Source organism: Panthera tigris, chromosome C1, assembly GCF_018350195.1.
Source record: "Panthera tigris isolate Pti1 chromosome C1, P.tigris_Pti1_mat1.1, whole genome shotgun sequence".
NCBI classification, from domain to species: domain Eukaryota; kingdom Metazoa; phylum Chordata; class Mammalia; order Carnivora; family Felidae; genus Panthera; species Panthera tigris.
The window spans coordinates 151,148,001-151,166,937 of NC_056667.1; the positions used below are offsets into that span (position 1 = coordinate 151,148,001).

Consider the following 18,937-nt stretch of genomic DNA (forward strand, 5'->3'; position numbering starts at 1 on the left):
AGCAGAGGAACCTTATAAAGGAGGTGTTATTAATACCCCCCATTGTAGAGATGAGGGAACAGTCTTAGAACATCTGATCACCATGCCCTGTAAGTAAGAAGCAGTTTATGGGAATCTGATGCAAAGCCCATATTGGTTGAATACCCTAAATTGATTACAGGCATACCTCACTTTACTGTGCTTCACTTTATTGCAGTTCACAGGTACTGTGATTTTTGCACACTGAAGGATTGTGGCAATCCAGAGTCAAGCAAGTTTTGCGCCATTTTCCCAAGAGCATTTTTTCACCTGTTTCTGTGTCACAGAAACAGTTTGGTAATTCTCACGATATTTCAAAATTTTCATTATTATATTTGTCATGGTGATCTGTGGTCAAGGATCTTTGAGGTTACCGTTGTAGTTATTTTGAGGGTCCCCAAACCAAGCTCGTATGAGATGGAAAACTTAATTGATAAATGTTGCATGTGTTCTCACTGCTCCACGGATCTCTCTCCATCTCCTCGGGCCTTCTGATTCCCTGAGACACATCAATATTGAAATTAGATTAACTAATAATCCTCTGATAACGTTAAAGTGTTCAAGTGAAAGAAAATGTTACAGATCTATTTATATTTTTGTGTGTTTTCTTTAATTTTAAATCCAACATAGTTAACGTACAGTGTTATATTGGTTTCAGGTGTACAATATAGTGATTCAACAATTCCATACATCACCCAATGCTCATTGGGACAAGTGTGCTCCTTCATCCTTATGACCTATTTTACTTATCCCCCCACCCATTTTTCCTCTGGTTACCATCTGCGGTAACCATCCATTTGTTCTTGATAGTTAAGAGTATGTTCTTTGGTTTGTCTCTCTCTCTCTCTTTCCTTTGCTTATTTGTTTCGTTATATATATACCACATATGAGTGAAATCATATGGTGTTTGTTTTTCTCTGACTGATTTATTTTGCTTAGCATTATAGTCTCCAGCTCCATCCGTGTCATTGCAAATGGCAAGATTTCATTCTTTTTTATGGCTGAATAGTATTCCTGTGTGTGTGTGTGTGTGTGTGTGTGTGTGTGTGTGTGAGTGTGTATCACATCTTATTTATTCATTCATCTATCAGTGGAAATTTGGCTATTTTAAATAATGCTGCTGTAGACATAGGGGTGCATGTATCCCTTTGAATTTGTGTTTTTGTGTTTTTTGGGTAAATACCCAGTAGTGCAATTACTGGATCATAGTTCTTTTTTTAATTTTTTTAAAGAAGCCTCCATACTGTTTTCCATGGTGGTTCTTTCAGTTTGCATTTCTACCAACAGTGCAAGAGGGTTCATTTCTCTACACATCTTCACCAACACTTGTTGTTTCTTGAGTTTCTGATTTTAGCCATTCTGACAAGTGTGAGGTGATATCTCATTGTAGTTGTGGTTTGCAGTTCTCTGATGATGAGTGTTGTTGAGCATCTTTTCATATGTCTGTTGGCCTTCTGGATGTCTTGTTTGGAGACATGTCTTCTGCCCATTTTTTAAATTGAGTTATTTGATTTTTGGGTGTTGAGTTGTAGAAGTTCTTTGTATATTTTGGATACTAAGCCTTTATCAGATATGTCATTTGCAAATATCTTCTCCATTGAGTAGGTTTACTTTTAGTTTTATTGATTGTTTCCTTCACTGTGCAGAAGCTGTTTACTTTTATGTAGTCCCAATATTTTATTTTTGCTTTTATTTCCCTTGCGTCAGAAGATATATCTAGAAAACTTTTGCTATAGCTAATGTCAGAGAAATTACTGCCTGTGTTCTCTTCTAATATTTTCATGGTTTCAGGTCTCACATTAGGTCCTTAAAACATCTTGAATTTATTTTTGTGTATGGTGAAGGAAAGTCCAGTTTCTTTCTTTTGCATGTAGGTGTCCAGTTTTCCCAGTTCCATTTGTTGAAAAGATTATCCTTTTCCCATTGAACATTCTTTCTGGCTTTGTCAAAGATTAATTCACCATATAATTATGGGTTTATTTCTGGGATTTCTTTTCTGTTCTATTGATCTATGTGTTTCTTACTGTGCCAGAACTGTGCTGTTTTGATTACTACAGCTTTGAAATATAATGTGAAGTCTGGAATTGTGAACATATCTCTTACTTTAAACCAAAAGCTAGAAATGATTATGCTTAGTGAAGAAGACGTGTTGAAAGCCAAAAGAGTCTGAAAGCTAAGCCTCTTATATAAAGTTAGCTAAATTACAAATGCAAAGGGAAAGATCTTGAAGGAAATTAAAAGTGCTACTCCAGTGAATACACAAATGATAAGAAAGCAAAACAGCCTTATCGCTCATATTTGAAAGAAGTTCTATTATGGATAAAATGATATCAAACATCATTACATGCTACAGAGAAGTTATTTGTGAAAGGAAGAATCGATCAGTGCAGCAAACTTCATTGTTGTATTAAGAAATTGGCACAGCCACCCCATCCTTCAGCAACTACCATCCTGATCAGTCAGCAACTATCAATATCAAAGAGTGACCAGGGGCGCCTGGGTGGGTCAGTCGGTTGAGTGACCAGCTTTGGCTCAGGTCATGATCTCGCAGTCTGTGAGTTCAAGCCCCGCGTCGGGCTCTGTGCTGACAGCACGGAGCCTGGAGCCTGCTTCAGATTCTGTGTCTCCCTCTCTCTCTCTGCCCCTCCCCCACTCATGCTCTGTCTCTCTCTGTCTCAGAAATAAATAAACATTAAATTTTGTTTTTAAAAAAGCATGACCTTCCACCAGCAAAAAAAAAAAAATGATGACTCTGGAAGCTCAGAAGATGGTTAGTATGTTTTAGCATAAAGTATTTTCAAAATAAGATACATATATATTTTTTTAGGTATAAGGCTATCATATACTTAATAGACTACAGTATAATGTAAACATAACTTTTAAATGCACTGGGAAACGAAAAATTCATTTGACTTGCTTTATTGCAACATTTGCTTTTATTGCAGTGGTCTGGAACCAAACCCACAAATTCTCCTAGGTAGGCCTGTACTTCCCACCATTTTAGGCTTCTTGCCAGAAACATTTCTTGATCCATTTCTGAAGAAAAATGGGAGAGGAAAGAAGTAAAGCAAAACTCAGAGTGGCATGGAAAATAGAATGAAAAGTACAAACTTGGGGGCAAACACAGCATTCTTGTAGTAAGGACCACCGGGTAATAGAGGAAACAAGCCAGGAAAAATGTAGTCTTCATTTCTGTTGTGATCAATGCATCCTTTGTTTGGCACCTGCTCACTCATCAGTGTTAGGTCTTCTCAGACTATAGATGCTCATCACCCCATGCAGATACTCATCAGAACCACCTTCTTCCTTCTAACTTCTACTTCCAAACATCACTGTCAGACCACTTTCTATATGATCTTTCATTTACCTATTGAAATCAATGTCTAAATAGCTTGTAAGATACTAGAGGGCAGGCCCTGGGCTGTTGTGAATAGAATCTAAAACTCTACCACAATCTGTACAGACAGACAAACATTTTACATGCACATGCAAATACATAATTACAAATGTAAGTTATATGGATTGTTTTAAAACAATGTCATATACATTGTCGCATTTATCATTGTTACCCAGCATACCTCCAATACTATTTTGTTCTGTTTCCTAAACCCTACACCTTCATTCATAGGATATTAGAAATCCTGACCTTGCAAACATTCAACAACTTAATTATTTCAAAACTTTGTTTATGGTTTTATCTTGGCTTTGAACACCCCACCAGTGTTCTTCAAATTTTATATTTCCACTTATCCTCCAAACTCAGACCTCTAAATCTTTTCTTATCTTCCTCAACCATAATAGTTCAGTCCCTTTCTCCAGAATATCCACATTACTTTGTTTATATTGATTATGGTAACTAACACACTGACTTCCATTGAAGTTACTGCTTTGCCAAATCTTTGTCCTCAGTTTTCTTATTTATTCAACAAATACTGTATGACATTTCTTGAGGGCGGTGACTTTAATTTTACCTAGTTATGTGATTCTTTTCAGCTTTTAGCTCCATGAAACTATGAACTCTTTTTTTTTAACCTTTTTACTACTACCTGACACATTAAAATATTAATTAGAATAACAATATCTGAGATGTTTTAGCAATCTTATTTCAATATTTCTTAAGAAATGTTTGGAGTGATTATTACTAAATTTACTTTATAGGAAAAAAGAGAAGTTCTAGGGTGGATTAATACATCTAAATCCATGCAGGAATTACGTCTCAGATCTGGGATTTGAATCCAGTTATGTTTGAGAGGAAGTTCTCTATTTTTAACCGTTTTGTGCATGGTCTCCCAAAAGCAAGTACTCAGAAAGTGGGGAATTTAACTGAATGTTGACCATTTGATAAACGATAATTTGCTATTAAAGAATTTCATGAATTATGATGAATAAAATACTATTTCTGGTGCTAATGATGGTGGAAGAAATATTCAATTCCATCTAAATTTATTAAGATTTATTACATAAATAGTCAACCTTTAAAACCAAAGCACTTTTTATAAACTAGATATAGTATATTATTATTACTTCTTGACTTTGGAATCACTTTAAGACAATATTCTAAATATTCACTTGGAAATGAGAAGACAAAAAGATAATAATGAAGAAATTGGGGAACAGTAAGTTAAATTGTTAGAAAATAGGTTATACAATCCATACAAAGACCTCATCAAAAGGCAGAGAAACCACTCAAGGATTACATTAAGTAATAGGGTTAAGAAGAATATGGTCTGAAAAAATTGAGTATCTTCTAATAACTGTAAGTACATGAGTTTCTAAAATGCCATACATAATATCCATGAAATTATGTTGCATAATGTAATAACACGTTATGCTACCATTAACGCATTATAACTATGTCATTTGGAAGGCTAATTTTTTTTGTGTAAAACCACTTAACTACATAAAATTGAAAATAATGATTATTGTAACTACTTTCACTTTTCATCTTTAGAAGTTCAGGATTAAATACTCCATACGCAGGTATTTTATGGTGATGTGTATTTTTATGGAGTGGTCATAGAGTATTCTAAGTAATAATTGTCTTAAAATTCCCAAATACATAAATCATAAGATCTTTTTACATATTATCATTATGAAGAGTCAAGGTAAGTCACTTAACACCTACTTAACAATGCATATAGAGTTGAACATAAAATTTGGATAAAATCTAAAAAGAAAACTACAAGTTTTAAGAAGAGGAAGGGAGGTAAAATTTTATGGGCTAAACACTGTATTTTATATACAGGATTTATTCCCAATCCATGTAAAATAGGATATTATTTTCTCCAGTTTTTAAATTTTCTCCATTTTTAGGAATAAGAAGAATGAGGCTCAGAAAGTTAAAAGTCTTTTCAATATCACAGAACTAATATGTAGCCAAGAGAAGTTTCCCAAATATCATGTAACATGTATTCATCCAGTTAACTTTACTTGAACATTTATTAGATATCAAACATGGCTTTAGATGTTGAAAATTATAAAGATGTTTAAGATATGGTTTCTGCCCTTAAGGATCTCACCACATAGTGAAGAGGCACAGATAAATAAACATATACTGTAATGATAAATAGTGTAAAGGATCTATTTGTAAGACACTATAAAAGTTGAATCTATGAAGTGTTCCTGCAATTGGATATCATGACGAGGAGAACAATAGATTATGGAGAATAAGAAAAGAAAGAACTGCGTTTTCATTTAAAGTTTGTCTGCCATTTTTCCTCATCTCCCTTCTAATTTATGGCTATTTAGGTTTGAATATACGATAAAAAACTACTCTTTGTTAGCAAAGAACCTTGAGAGTGTGCCTGATAAATACTACACAATACATTTCACATTCAAAAGGCTAACAAATTAGGATTTTTTTTAAATCCCAATTGTCTGCCTTAAAGAATAGGCAAAGACAATGTAAAGGCTGGCAGTAGAGTTTTCAGATGGAGATTAAGTAGAAGAAAGCTTAAATATGATTTAGTTTGATAAATACTCTTACTCTGGTTATCATATTCATCTCCCCAAATCTCAAACTCCAAGATTTCCTATATCTTTTGTGTTAGGGCTTTATTTTTCTTGAGTAAAATCATTGATTATCCATATGTTTATGATATGAATGCATTACAGATGGCATATTTAAGCTTATAATATTTATATTACCAGCTACAATTTAAATGTTTAAAATTATTTGTTAATATATTCTTTTCATTGATTTATGATTAGGATTCTTTATTCTTTCATTTTCCTCTATCATATTTGTCATTGCTTTCTTGTTTTCTTATAGTCTGAACATATATCAACCCAATCTATTTTTCCTTTTATTATTTCTCTTTCTTTCTTCTTTTTCTCTTTCTTTATTTTTTGCATCAGAGTTGGCAACATTTCCCAATTATTATCAGCTGCAAATTTAATTAACATGCTGTTTATTTCTTCTTCCAGATAATTAATAAAGTTGTTAGAGAAAACTTGGATGAACACCAAACACCCCACCAGACAGCTCCCCTAAGTCGGATGCTCTGCCATTTATAATTACCTTTTTCTTATGGTCCTTAAGCAAATTTTCAGTGCTCATTCCAGAGCCAATTTAAATTAATTTGGAGGGAACTACTTTAAGAAATACACCAACTGTTTCATAAGTCCTTTCTTAGAACTTTGATTCTGTAAAATATTTATACTTTATTACTCATGCCAAAACCATATTAATGAAATTGAACATTTAAGCACAAGGAGAGCAAAGTCTGAAAGTTCTCAATGAGAGAGCGTGGTCTCAATAAACATTTAAGACAAAGCTCTAATTGCATTATTTATGAGTTAAATGAGAACATGAAAGAGGCATTTACTTTTCACCTTTTGTGCCACTGATTTCCCATTTCACTTAATGAAATTACTAGCTGATTTCAACTTTTATTAATCATTTTTGGCATTTAATATATCTATAGTAATACATTGAAAAGTCATTAACTTTTTGCCAAAATTGAAGAAGAGTATTTCAAGAAAGCTTTACATTAATATCATTTCAACAGCTCCCAAGTGTAAAATTTTAGCACTAAACCAGGGTTATTCTCATAATTTTAAACTTATGTAAGTCAACACATCCAAATTTAAATATCTTTCTTAGGTTTTTACATTATGTGTTAATACATAAGTATATTATTATTGTACATGTTACCATCTTTGATTCCTATAATCACGGAATTTTAAAGCTAAGAGGTATGCAAAATAATAATACAATTCTCTTGTTTCATAGGTGAAAAAAAGATACTGAACTTAGAAATGATAACTAGCCCGGGTTGATCAATCTGGTACTGTGATCATAGAACCATTCTCTCTGAACCAAAACTTTAGAGACTCAGATCTCTTAGATATCTAAAAGTTTTCATTTTCTGAACATGTTGATTGTGGCAGCAATCCAGAAGAAAATTGTGTATGTACGTGTGGATTAAGTAATCAACTTACATATTTTCCAGAAGCCAAAGAGACATCACAATCAGAAGATAGCATTGTAAATAAGGGGCAGTAATATAATTAGATTGTTATAACACTACAAATCTATAGTACATGGAGGTATAGAATGCCTGCTCAATTACTGGAAATAGACAGATATGCCAATGGTCATTTGTCATTGTTAAGTTCAAGCTAAGTGTACTTATTAAAAGAGGAAAAGTTCCAGGAACTCAAGAAGCAGGGCCGATAAAGAATCTTAATAGCCAATAATTCCTTCTTGTGTCTAATCACAATAGGCAACCAAACATAATTTAGAAGTTTTAGTTAAGTCTTCTCTTGTCTTAACTCACTAAGCAGTTATAGTTACTTAAATATCCATAATAGACTAAAAGATTTCCAAAGGAAATAGCTTTGATTTTCTATTATTAAATTTAACACACTATGTTTAAAACACATCTATTCCTTCATTTTCCCACATGAGAGCCCAATGTCATACATTTAAATGAACTACATAAGACTTTGATATTAGACAGTTTTCCTTAAGTGTGAGAATCACTTGCCAAACTCTTCTCCTTCATCCCACCTTTCCCAAGAAGGTATTGACTTTGAGGTCATAAGATGTGTTATAGATAATTTTCACTTGCAGCTGTATCCTGGAATATGCATATAATATTATTAGCCACAAATCTGGTAATTCAAACGGTGTTCCTCACAATTACTTAATACCATACCAGAGATCTATTTTTTTAAGTGAGAAATCTTCCCAAAAGTCAGAATTTAAATTGTTTTTGACGAAGTTATTAAGATGCAAACCAACCATAGGATTCAAGACAGAGAGCTAAGCACGCACTGTAATTTCTTTCATTAAGACTCATTGAAATGAATATAAAGTAGTACAGAGATGAAAAACTACTTTAAAATTCTGAGGTATAAGCTATAGAAAAAAGGAGGACAAGAAGATCAGAGGACTAATCATTTTGCATAATTTCTTAAAAGCGAAAGCATACTGAGGCGCCTGGGTGGCTCAGTCGGTTAAGGGTCCGACTTCAGCTCAGGTCACGATCTCGCGGTCCGTGAGTTCGAGCCCCGCGTCGGCTCTGGGCTGATGGCTCAGAGCCTGGAGCCTGCTTCCGATTCTGTGTCTCCCTCTCTCCCTGCCCCTCCCCAATTCATGCTCTGTCTCTCCGTCTCAAAAATAAATAAATGTTAAAAAAAAAATTTTAAAAAAAGTGAAAGCATACAGAATCAAACCTATGATAAAGAAGGTCCAGCTAATTCATAAATATTATTCAAATCTATCTTCTATCTATCTATCTATCTATCTATCCATCCATCTATCTATCATCTCTCTGTATACATCCTAGAATAGAATATTGATTTTCCAGGTTAGAACTTTTTAGAATTGATAGGTAGAATGCAGTGTGGTGTGGCAAGTGGTTTGTCTGCTACACCAAAAAGAAGTCTTCCAGTTATTAACAAGCTATCCCTCACATAGGTTTTGTGGTCAGTACTCTTAAGTCAGGTGAAGGGCCAGTAGTAGTAAGAGAAGCCCACATCAACTATCTATATTAATCAAATTAGTTCTCCACTCATAAATGAAAAATAATCACTAAAGAATCATAAGACCTAGGAATTATCAATAGTTTGAAAGAAGAAGACTGAGATAAAGAAATAGAAATACTAGGATCAGTAGGAGCAGAGAAAATGGAAAGAAAAGGATGTTAAAAGAATTCCAAAGTTACCTCTCGAAGAGCATTGAGATAACATTACATCATTATACAAAAAACTGCTTCTATGGAAGAGGAACAGAGAAGAGGAAATAGTTCTGAAATTGAACTGATGGCTGAAATAATAATAATAATAATAATAATAGTAATAATAATAAATTTACTAAATTTACTGAAAAATTCTCTGAACATAGAATAAAACATCAAAAAGATTGAACACTTAAAAAAAGATTGAATACTAGAACAAAAAATAAAAACTCACATAAAATAAATCTAGAAGGGCAAATGTTCTTCAACAGAATTTAATTAATTTATTAGCCAACTATATATATTGAGTGCTTACTATGTACTACATATTGTCCTCATGGATTTTGTCATGGTAATGAATGAGAATCTTTGCCTTCATGGAGTAACTAAGACTCAAGACATTCTAAAAAGAAAAAAAAAACTATATACAGGAGAACAGAAGAAATACGTAACCAATAGAAAAATGTTTTCCAGAGCTTCTCAATATATAGGGAAAGTAATTTTGAATTGAAAATTCTATACCCAACCTGGTGAGTGAAGTGGTATGCAGAAAAAAGCTTAACAAACAGTACTCTAAATAAATAAATGAATAAATAAATAAGCCCCAAACTTAACAACCAGTACTGTAAATAAATAAATAAGTAAATACATACATACATACATACATACATACATACATAAGCTAAACACTCCTATCATGGGAAATTTCAAGCTACCAAAGTGAGGTCACAGGGTTCGGAAGAGATGCTAAACAGTCAGCATTTGTGAGCTGCTACGAGTCAATTCTGGCATACCACTGGGGGCGCAGTAAAATAAACAACACTTTTTTGGAAACGCAAGTTCCCAGAAATTTACTACTCATCCACTCTTTAAAAAAATATTCCTAGACAATGAAAATGAAATTTAAGAAAGAGGAAGATATGAGATCTGAAATATATTGGTCTTATCTAGGAGTGCTTTGAGTCCCTTAAAGAAGTGTCTTCAAATTTCACCACTCATCCGGTAGTGCAAAGAGTATATATTTCTATTTTTTAAAAATTTTTGAGCTTATTTATTTACTTTGAAATAGAGTAAAACAGAACACATGAGTGGGGAAGGGACAGAGAGAGAAGGAGAGAGAGAGAACCCCAAGCAACCTCCGTGCTATCAATGCAGAGCCCGATGTGGGGCTGAAACTCACAAAACGTGAGATCATGACCTGAGCTGAAGTCAAGAGTCTGATGCTTAACCAACTGAGACACCCAGGCACCCCTATATTTCTATTTTCAATGTTAATGGTAAAACCATAGGATTAAAAACTCTTGCTATCCAGGAAAGTCGTAGCTCCAAAGTTTTGGGGTATAAGAAAATAAAACATGTTTGACTTTGACATTTAGCTTACCCTCTCTAAAAAAATAGATTTAGCTCAAAAAACTGTACCAGCTTCTTTATGGAACCAATATTTACTGTATTCTGTACTCTATAGTACTCCCTATTATTTTAATAATAACAATATTTCAAAAACTATTCATTACCAGATCTCAGAATTAAGTAGATATGAAGTATAGAAAACTAAATTACACTATATAAATATACATAAAATATATTTTTTGTTGTACTATACTATATATATATATATATATATAAATCATGAAATAAATGTACAACTGGCGACATCATACTCATGACAGAGCTAACAAAAATTGGGAGGGGTTAGAGAAACGATGATGGAGAATGAGATGGAGTGTTAATGTCTTCTTATGCATAGGGGAGTTATATATAACACCAAAAAGCTATGGATCAAGAAGTAAAAGTTTAAGTTTTTATGCTGTAATCTATATAGCTAAAAAGAAAAATATTTCACAAACTTTGGAGTTTAAGAAAAAGATAATTTAGCAAGCTAAATTCCTTACCTTTCTTAATGAGAAGATAGTAGAAGTCATTTTTTGTTGATAGATAACTAGAAAGTTTAATATTTAGTTTTATGGAAGAAAGCAGCCGGAGTTAATAGGAAACTCACTTTTATGTGAGTTTAATTTCATGTCTTTCTGTACTTTCAAATATTTCTTTTTGAAGTGTAGATACGTACATAGGAGACACATTTTCAGGGCAAATAAAAGCTACATGGACAAGATGGCAGCCAGTCTCGTGGAATTTTCTACTCATTAGCAGCAGTATCCTATGTTGATGGTTCACTGCATTGTTCCTTTGCAGAATATTACCAATTTCAGCATGTACAATTTGTTGTCTGCATCATGCTGCTTGACAGTTTCAAAAATATTCCATATGCTCAAAATAGCTTGTGTATGGTATATAGAAAGTACATAGTAAAAAACAGATCAAACAATTGATTTCCCCATTTATTAATACTGTATAAAATATTTCTAAAACACAAGCTTCCTACTTTATGTTATCCTGTACACACACACACACACACACACACACACACACACACATTGAGTTTGTTTAAAATAATAGCCCATAACTTGTACCAGGAGTTATACCCAAGAAAACAAAGGAAATAAATTGTGTTTTATTTTGATATATGCTGCTTCATTATTTAACCATTTGGAATTTAGACTACATGATTTAAAAGGAAGAACAAAACATAAGTATTTGGAATCATAGACAAAAAAGAGTTGGAAAAACACAAGTTGAATGCTCAACCTCTAGAGTGTGGTCAAAAATGAGCACTATGAAACAATTACACATCATATAAGTCTGACTTAGTTTTAGAGTTAAACGGTACACGTCATGCTGTTTTTGAAAAAAACAACTTTTAACTTTCTTAAAAAACATTTGATGCACTCAGATAAATTGTATTATCAGGAGTCCAGGAAACTAGGTAAAGAAGATGGCCTTGGGCTAACTACATACACTAAGATATCGAATTGGTCCTTTCACATAATTACTGTTATGCTTAACTTTCAGATATCTCCTCTACAAACCTCTAAGTTCCCAGGAAACAAGCAATGACATCTTATTCATTTTCTAAGAACCTCAATAACTAGCAGATATATACACAAAATACAGTTAATAAATATTTATTAAATAATAATTGAGTTCCACACTATGTTGGGTCATATAGGAAATATAAAAGAAAATTAAACCATTTCCAGAACTTGATACAAATTAGAAAAAAGAGAAATCACATTACATATATTTTAAAATTAGAAAATATTTCTAAGAAAAGAATAGAATATGAGTAAGAATGGCCAGGTATATCTCAGGCTATATTTCAGTATAATAAGAAATTTATATTAGAGAAAAATAATCATCAAATGTGTTACTCTGTTAAGATTTTGTGGAAGAAGGGGACTAGCCTGTATCTTACAGGTGAGCAGAATTGGTTGTGAACGTGTGGGACTGGGGGAAAACCTCATAGAAAAGCCCTCCAGGCAGGAAAAAGTGTATGTGATTGGCTGGGGAGGGGGTTCCATGTCAAGAAACAATGAGAAATCATTTTTAAGACAAAGTTTGTGTATTTTCTATTTTCTTTCCTTATTAAATACAAGGACTCATTTTCTGCAGACTCAGCGTTGCATGGATTCTCATGAAACACAGGACGTAACTTGGTTATAAAACCAAATTGTTGTTGGTCTGTGGAACGATGTGTGCTTACCTGGGAGGTATTGCAGCAAAGTTACATACTGTGTCTTCAATATTTATAACATCTAAACAACATGTTCGTAAGTATACATTTTCTTTGTTCACTTTGAATTATTAAAATCACCTCAAATTTCGGAAGAATAATTTTTAAGATGTTTATTCCAGAAAGGAAGTACATGTTATTGTTTAAAGCTTAGGCTGCTGATCAAAATTCCAGCCACTGGCTATGTGACCTATGGCAAATAAATTATTTGTGCCTCAGTTTCTAATCTAGAAAATAAGAATAATAGTATTCAATTCAAGGGGTGAGTTAATTAAGGTAAAGTACTTAGAACCCTACCTGCCATACAGTATAAGCAAATCATAAGAATAAGCTATTTTAATGTTTATTTTAAAATAATAATTGTACGCAGATAACAAACTATTAGATAGACATTGAAAAATAACTGTCCCATCTCTGAATTGCTTCTCCCAGAGGCAACACTGTTTGAAAATCCACAGGTATCTGTAGTCCTATCCAGGAACCAAGTAGATCTTTCCACTTTTCCAGTTTTCTTTTTTATGTCCTTCAGAACGTGTTACAATATTATAAATATAGGTCTTGCACAATTCTCTTTAGGTTTTATTCTCGGTATTATGTCTTGTTGTAAATATGAAAAAAGATAACTTAGTCATTATTTTCTAATCCAATATATCCTCAGTATGTGAGAAATCTATTGACTTCTATATACCAATTTTATGACCAGCCAATGTACTGAATTCTCCTAATGCTTGTGACCATGTTCATTTATTCAATGCTATTTTTATGTTTGATATGAGTGCTTTAGCCTCAACTAAAATTCTATTCAGACACCTGTCTTCCTAATCATCCCACCCCATCCCGTGGCTGTTCAGAATGGCGGTCTCCAAAGTGGACAAGCCATTCTAAGGATATAGAAAAATATCAAGTCTTGTAATGAAATTTATTTTCATCTAATAAACCAAAGGAAATTACGCTTTTCTAAAGATTAACACTGGTCCAAAGAGAGGGGTTTATTCCTATGCATTCCATCCTGGGGAAAGAATGAGTTTCCACAATGTAGTTGAAAGAGATGGCCTCACACCGCTGTTTGCCTTCAGTGTATTATAACAAATCACAGCTTTCATACTGTAAGATTTTTTTAAAAAATGGAGTTTATTCTCATATAAACAATCCATTTAAAAGGTAGAATCTTTATAGTAATTTTGAATGACATGAAGAATGCCATGAAAATGTTCACTGGTTATCTTATGAAAAAGCTCCTAGAAAAAATGTACTATATGTCTTTATTTTATAAAAGAGGTAAGTATTCCAAATTCATTGATGATGACAAGTGGCTCCAATGGTGTGATAATTAGCTGGCTTTTTTCCCCCAAAAGAATAAAAAACACTCATTTTATCTCTTTTTTTTTTTAAATGTGTATTTATTTATTTGAGCGAGAGTGCAATTGTGGGAGGGGCAGAGAGAAAGAGAAAGAGAATCCCAAGCAGGCTTTGAGCTGCCAGCGCAGAGCTGGATGTAGGGAGCCCCAATCATGAGATCATGAGATCATGACCTGAGAGTCATGAAATCAAGAGTTGGACACTTAACCAACTGAGCCAGCCAGGTGCCCATAATTATATCTTTTAAAATAAAGATGTTTTAATTTTTAAAAATCTTCATTTTTATAAAAATATATAAAAAATAAATTTTGAAAATAGGCATTTGGAGATAATATGTAATTTTGGGATTTTGTGGCCAAAGTGATATATCCTTTCTAAAGATGCATCTTTTTCCACTTGAAAAGAAAATAATCTTAAGAAGAAAATTTGCTAACATGTTTTGAAATTTCCTAAAGCATTTCAGCAATATTGAAGCTATTCATTAAAAATATTAAAGTATGGGGCACCTGGGTGCCTCGGTCAGTTAAGAATCTGATGTAGGCTCAGGTCATGATCTCATGATCTCATGGTTTGTGAATTCAAGCTCACATCGGGCTCTGTGCTGACAGTGCGGAGCCTGCCTGGGATTCTCTCTCCCTCTCTCTGTCCTTCCCTGCCTTGCTCTCTCTCTCTCTCTCTCAAAATAAATAACTAAACTTAAAACAATATGTTAAAAGGCTACTCAATCCAACTAAATGCAAAAGGAATTGTCATCAAACAGATGGAAATTTATTATCAACATTTAAATTAAAATATTGGTGTATTTTGGGATGGAATTTGAAAATCAGTATAACGATTTCATAAAAGCATTTCTTTTATAATAACTTTGTGAGGTATTATTTCCAGCTATAGTAACAATTAAAACCAAGTATCAAAATAAACTGAATCTAGGGCCAGTTTTTGGACTTAGTGTAAACTAAGACTTTAAACAAGATTTCCAAAAATAAGGAAGCATATCCAGTTATGTAAAATTCACTAAAATAGTATAATCAATATCATTACTAGAAGCAAAGTATGTTTTTCCCTGTGAATAAATAAGACATTAATATATTTTCTTTATTTTCTCTCATCCTTAGTATCCTCTTTATGTGTATCTTAGAATATTTTCTGAGTAGAGTAGATACACATATATAGATAGATAGATAGATAGATATAGATATAGATATATAAAATTTATCTATAAATGCAAATATATTAAGGATGCTTGGCCAAGTGGTTTTACTGATAGAAGTGGGAAAAATAAAAATTCAAACTGAGTGGAAAGCACCAGTCAGTGTGATATATATATATATATATATATATATGTATTTAATGGGACCCTAGTGGCTCAAGAGTGAAAGTCTCTTTCCAAGGACCTAACTTACTGTCAGGAAATCCCCTTGCTTAGAGAAGAATACAGCTTATCTATTGATAGGCTAAGATAACATTGTGCTTTACTTGCTTTTCTCCAAAAGCTCAGATTCTGAAGAAAATAAAGAGAAAAGAAGGGAGGTCTTCTTACAGTTTTGGTTTGATAATTCATTTGTTAGACATTTATTTAGGTTCTGAAATATTTGGCCACTGAGTGGCACAGAATATTTTAAGTCAGATTGATCTAAAATAAGAGAAAATTTAAAGAAAATTGGATATATTTTGACAAATGACTGACAATAAAAAAAAAAAAAACAACTTGATGCTAAAACAAAATTTTACATATGAAATGTAGAGTTCCAAAGGACAATGACAATATTATATCCGCCGTGCCCCTGGGTATCTCAGCAAGAGATATAGATACAGAACATTCCATAGTATTTCAAGATCACTTCTTAATAAGAAAATAATATATTAGTTAAGAATTTATTTTTCTATTAGGTGTGAATATACAAGGACAGAATTCCACAAACAGCATGATAAAAAGAGACATTTTATTCAATGTTCTATCACTACAGATAGTAAAATTCTCAAAAGATAACTTTTAACAGTAGCAGGTTATATTCATGATGAGCATGCCATTTATGTTGGTGAGCTTAACTATATTTTTCTCTTTCCTCTTAGATTCTACGTTTCCTGAGAGTAAGAAGGTGATCTTTGCATGTTGGGTAGCTCTCTACTGAGTTGAGATTGACTCAAAAACCTTAATTGGTTAACCCCTACTTTTGCTTTTACTCTTGTGGCAACTTGATTATCAAATAAAGAAATTAAAAAAAAATGTACTTTGGAGTACCAAGTTTGAGAAGATAAGGATTTCTTGGTGACAAAGTTCCAGATCAGACCTGTTATAATACAACTGTTACCTCAAACATTTATTATATTATTTATATTTCTGTTTTTCTTCACTCTTTTTTTAAGAGGTATTTATGTCCAGCCCCCTTTTATGAGAATTCAGAACTTTCCTAACAGGAAACTCCAACTCGCTCCCCGCGTTGTCAGAAACGGGTTCAGAATTCAAGCTCTCTTCTTGCACCATATCCAATAGCAAGAAGGGTTCAGGGGCTGATATGCAGGTAGATGCTCCCCTGATTTGCACTGTGCTAGTTGTGAAGTTAGGCTAATACCTATCTCACGGGGGTATCCAGAGGATTAAAAAAATAGATTTCTATAAAGCTCTTTGGAGATGCTTGGATAAAAGGGGCCGCCGAGGCACACGAGGTTCTTATCTCCCCAGTTGCCACGGAGCTTGCGATTTCCCATGGCATGTTGTATCAACCTGAGAAAAAGCAAGGGTGAGCTGTGGAAAATAGGAACATTGGCAACTGGAAGGGACAGATAGCACTAGCCCATCTGAACTGCATGGGCTGCCTCCTGGGATGCTAGAAGATAGTCAGGATTGTAATTAATGGACAGGGATGTTGATCCTCTTTCTGGGATAACTGTGGCATTGCAAATTGGTGAAATTACACAGTGTGTATTCTGTAATTTTGTTTGACTAAAAAAAAAAAAATTAACTAGTAAAATAGCCTCTAGGAAAACTCAAAGGAAGCATAGCATCAAAACCTGTAATGTGAACAGCTTAGCATTGAACTTGAAAGGTATCCTGCAGTTAACTATTTCATTTATGGGCCAGGAATTTCTATAAACCAAGTTAAGTAAGCGTTCTTTATAAAGATCTTGCTGGGTTTTGCTATGGATAAAGATGTTGAACAGGAATTGCTAGAGAGAGAAAAGTCTTTAAGTTATGCTGTATATTGTTTTAAGTGTCAAAATACATGCCATATTTTGAATCCCTTTAATTCAAATAAGCCATATTTTGGTTTTTAAAAAGCTATTGATTTCAATTGCCTCATTTTATAAATATCACCTCTGAAAAGCACATATTTCTCTCTCCTACAGAAAAATTAATTAGGTATTCCATATTGCTATTATATGACATGATGACATTAATTTCTCATATATATGTGGGTGGGGGAGGAAGGCGATAGAAAGAATAATTCTTATTTTTTTCTCTGATGGTGCTAGAAATCACTGAAGGAAAGTAAAATGCAGGGGCTAAATAAAAATATGGGGGTAGAGAGGGAAAATCAATAAATATCTAAATTATTTAAAGAAAAGCTACTACCGGGTGTCTTACTGTCATGCATCATACCCTGGATCTGAAAGCAGACAGGTGAATTGTCTCCAGCCTGCATTGGTTTGGACACTCTCTCCAGCATGCTCATTAGCAGCTCCAAGTCTAGGCTCCCTGTTAGTAGAAAGGCAGGGATCACAGCAGGGAAGTTATATCTCAGGCTTCTCACATTCCTGCTCTATCTTAGCAAAGCTTTACAAAGCCTTTTCTGGCAGCTCATTAGTAGGTGCACTGATGCATAAGAGACAGTCATTAGAAGTGTTTTTCAACATTGGCTTTTGATCAGGTGACTAGTAGCATCGTGGAGACATTTACTTACATTGTTTTCCATAAGAGATTCTGTTGCTATATTGAGAATGACATACATAAAAATGTTGAAAACTAGCTTGACCTTTCTATGACAAAAGGGGAGAAGAAAAAGAAACTCCATTAGTTCCCTGAATCTTGCCTTTATACTGTCAACTATGACGTAATAGATGCGTGGACAGCTCCCTCAGTAACTGCTGTCTTGTAGCTTTAATAATCTAAGCCAAGTTCAAATCTACCATTTGATTTAGGGTTATGACAAGGGGACACTAGTGTGAGCAAATACAAATAAAATATCACAAGCTTTATAGAGTCTCTTCGAACGCTAGGCATTTGTTTTTTCACCACAAAAGCTGACTTTCCAAATAAGGGCAAAATCCACCATACCGCAGCCTAATACAGCTTTGTAAAAAAAAGTTAGCAGACAAAATTCAGATGGCTGGTTAGTCTCTAAAGAGAGCTTCCATTGTAAAAATTTGTTAAGGCTCCAGGAACCATTTTTCATAAGTAAAAGGATAAGACACCACACGTGGAGAAAGTGTATACGGTCAAGTGAACCCCCCCCTTACAAAATAAGACTGAATTTGCCATTCCTTTAAGAGTGCTCTGTTTATAAAATAAAGCAGGCTATCATGGGTAATTGTACTTTTGCTCATACATTTTCGTTTCATTGATGATTATCTTTTACCATCAATATTGTCTTCCCTTTTCCCCAAAACACTGATTTTGTCAGGCCTTTATTTGGTGACAATTTTTATTTCATCAGCTCACAGAGTACACTTTTGGCCTTTGGTTCCTTATGAACAGAAGAAAATCATGGTAAGTACATACCCCGACATGTAACTCAAAAGGAGG

The 18,937-nt window shown here is 33.5% G+C and overlaps 1 long non-coding RNA gene across 2 annotated transcripts in view; it reads left to right on the forward strand.

Annotated features, from left to right (window-relative positions):
- LOC122241360 overlaps positions 1-16,368 on the forward strand; it is a 57,834-nt gene extending 41,466 nt beyond the window's left edge. For both annotated transcript variants that reach the window (XR_006221452.1, XR_006221450.1), the window contains 2 exons: positions 12,714-12,871; positions 16,267-16,368. This is a non-coding gene — a long non-coding RNA (uncharacterized LOC122241360). The remainder of the gene's footprint in view (positions 1-12,713; positions 12,872-16,266) is intronic.
- The last annotated feature ends 2,569 nt before the right edge of the window (positions 16,369-18,937 follow it).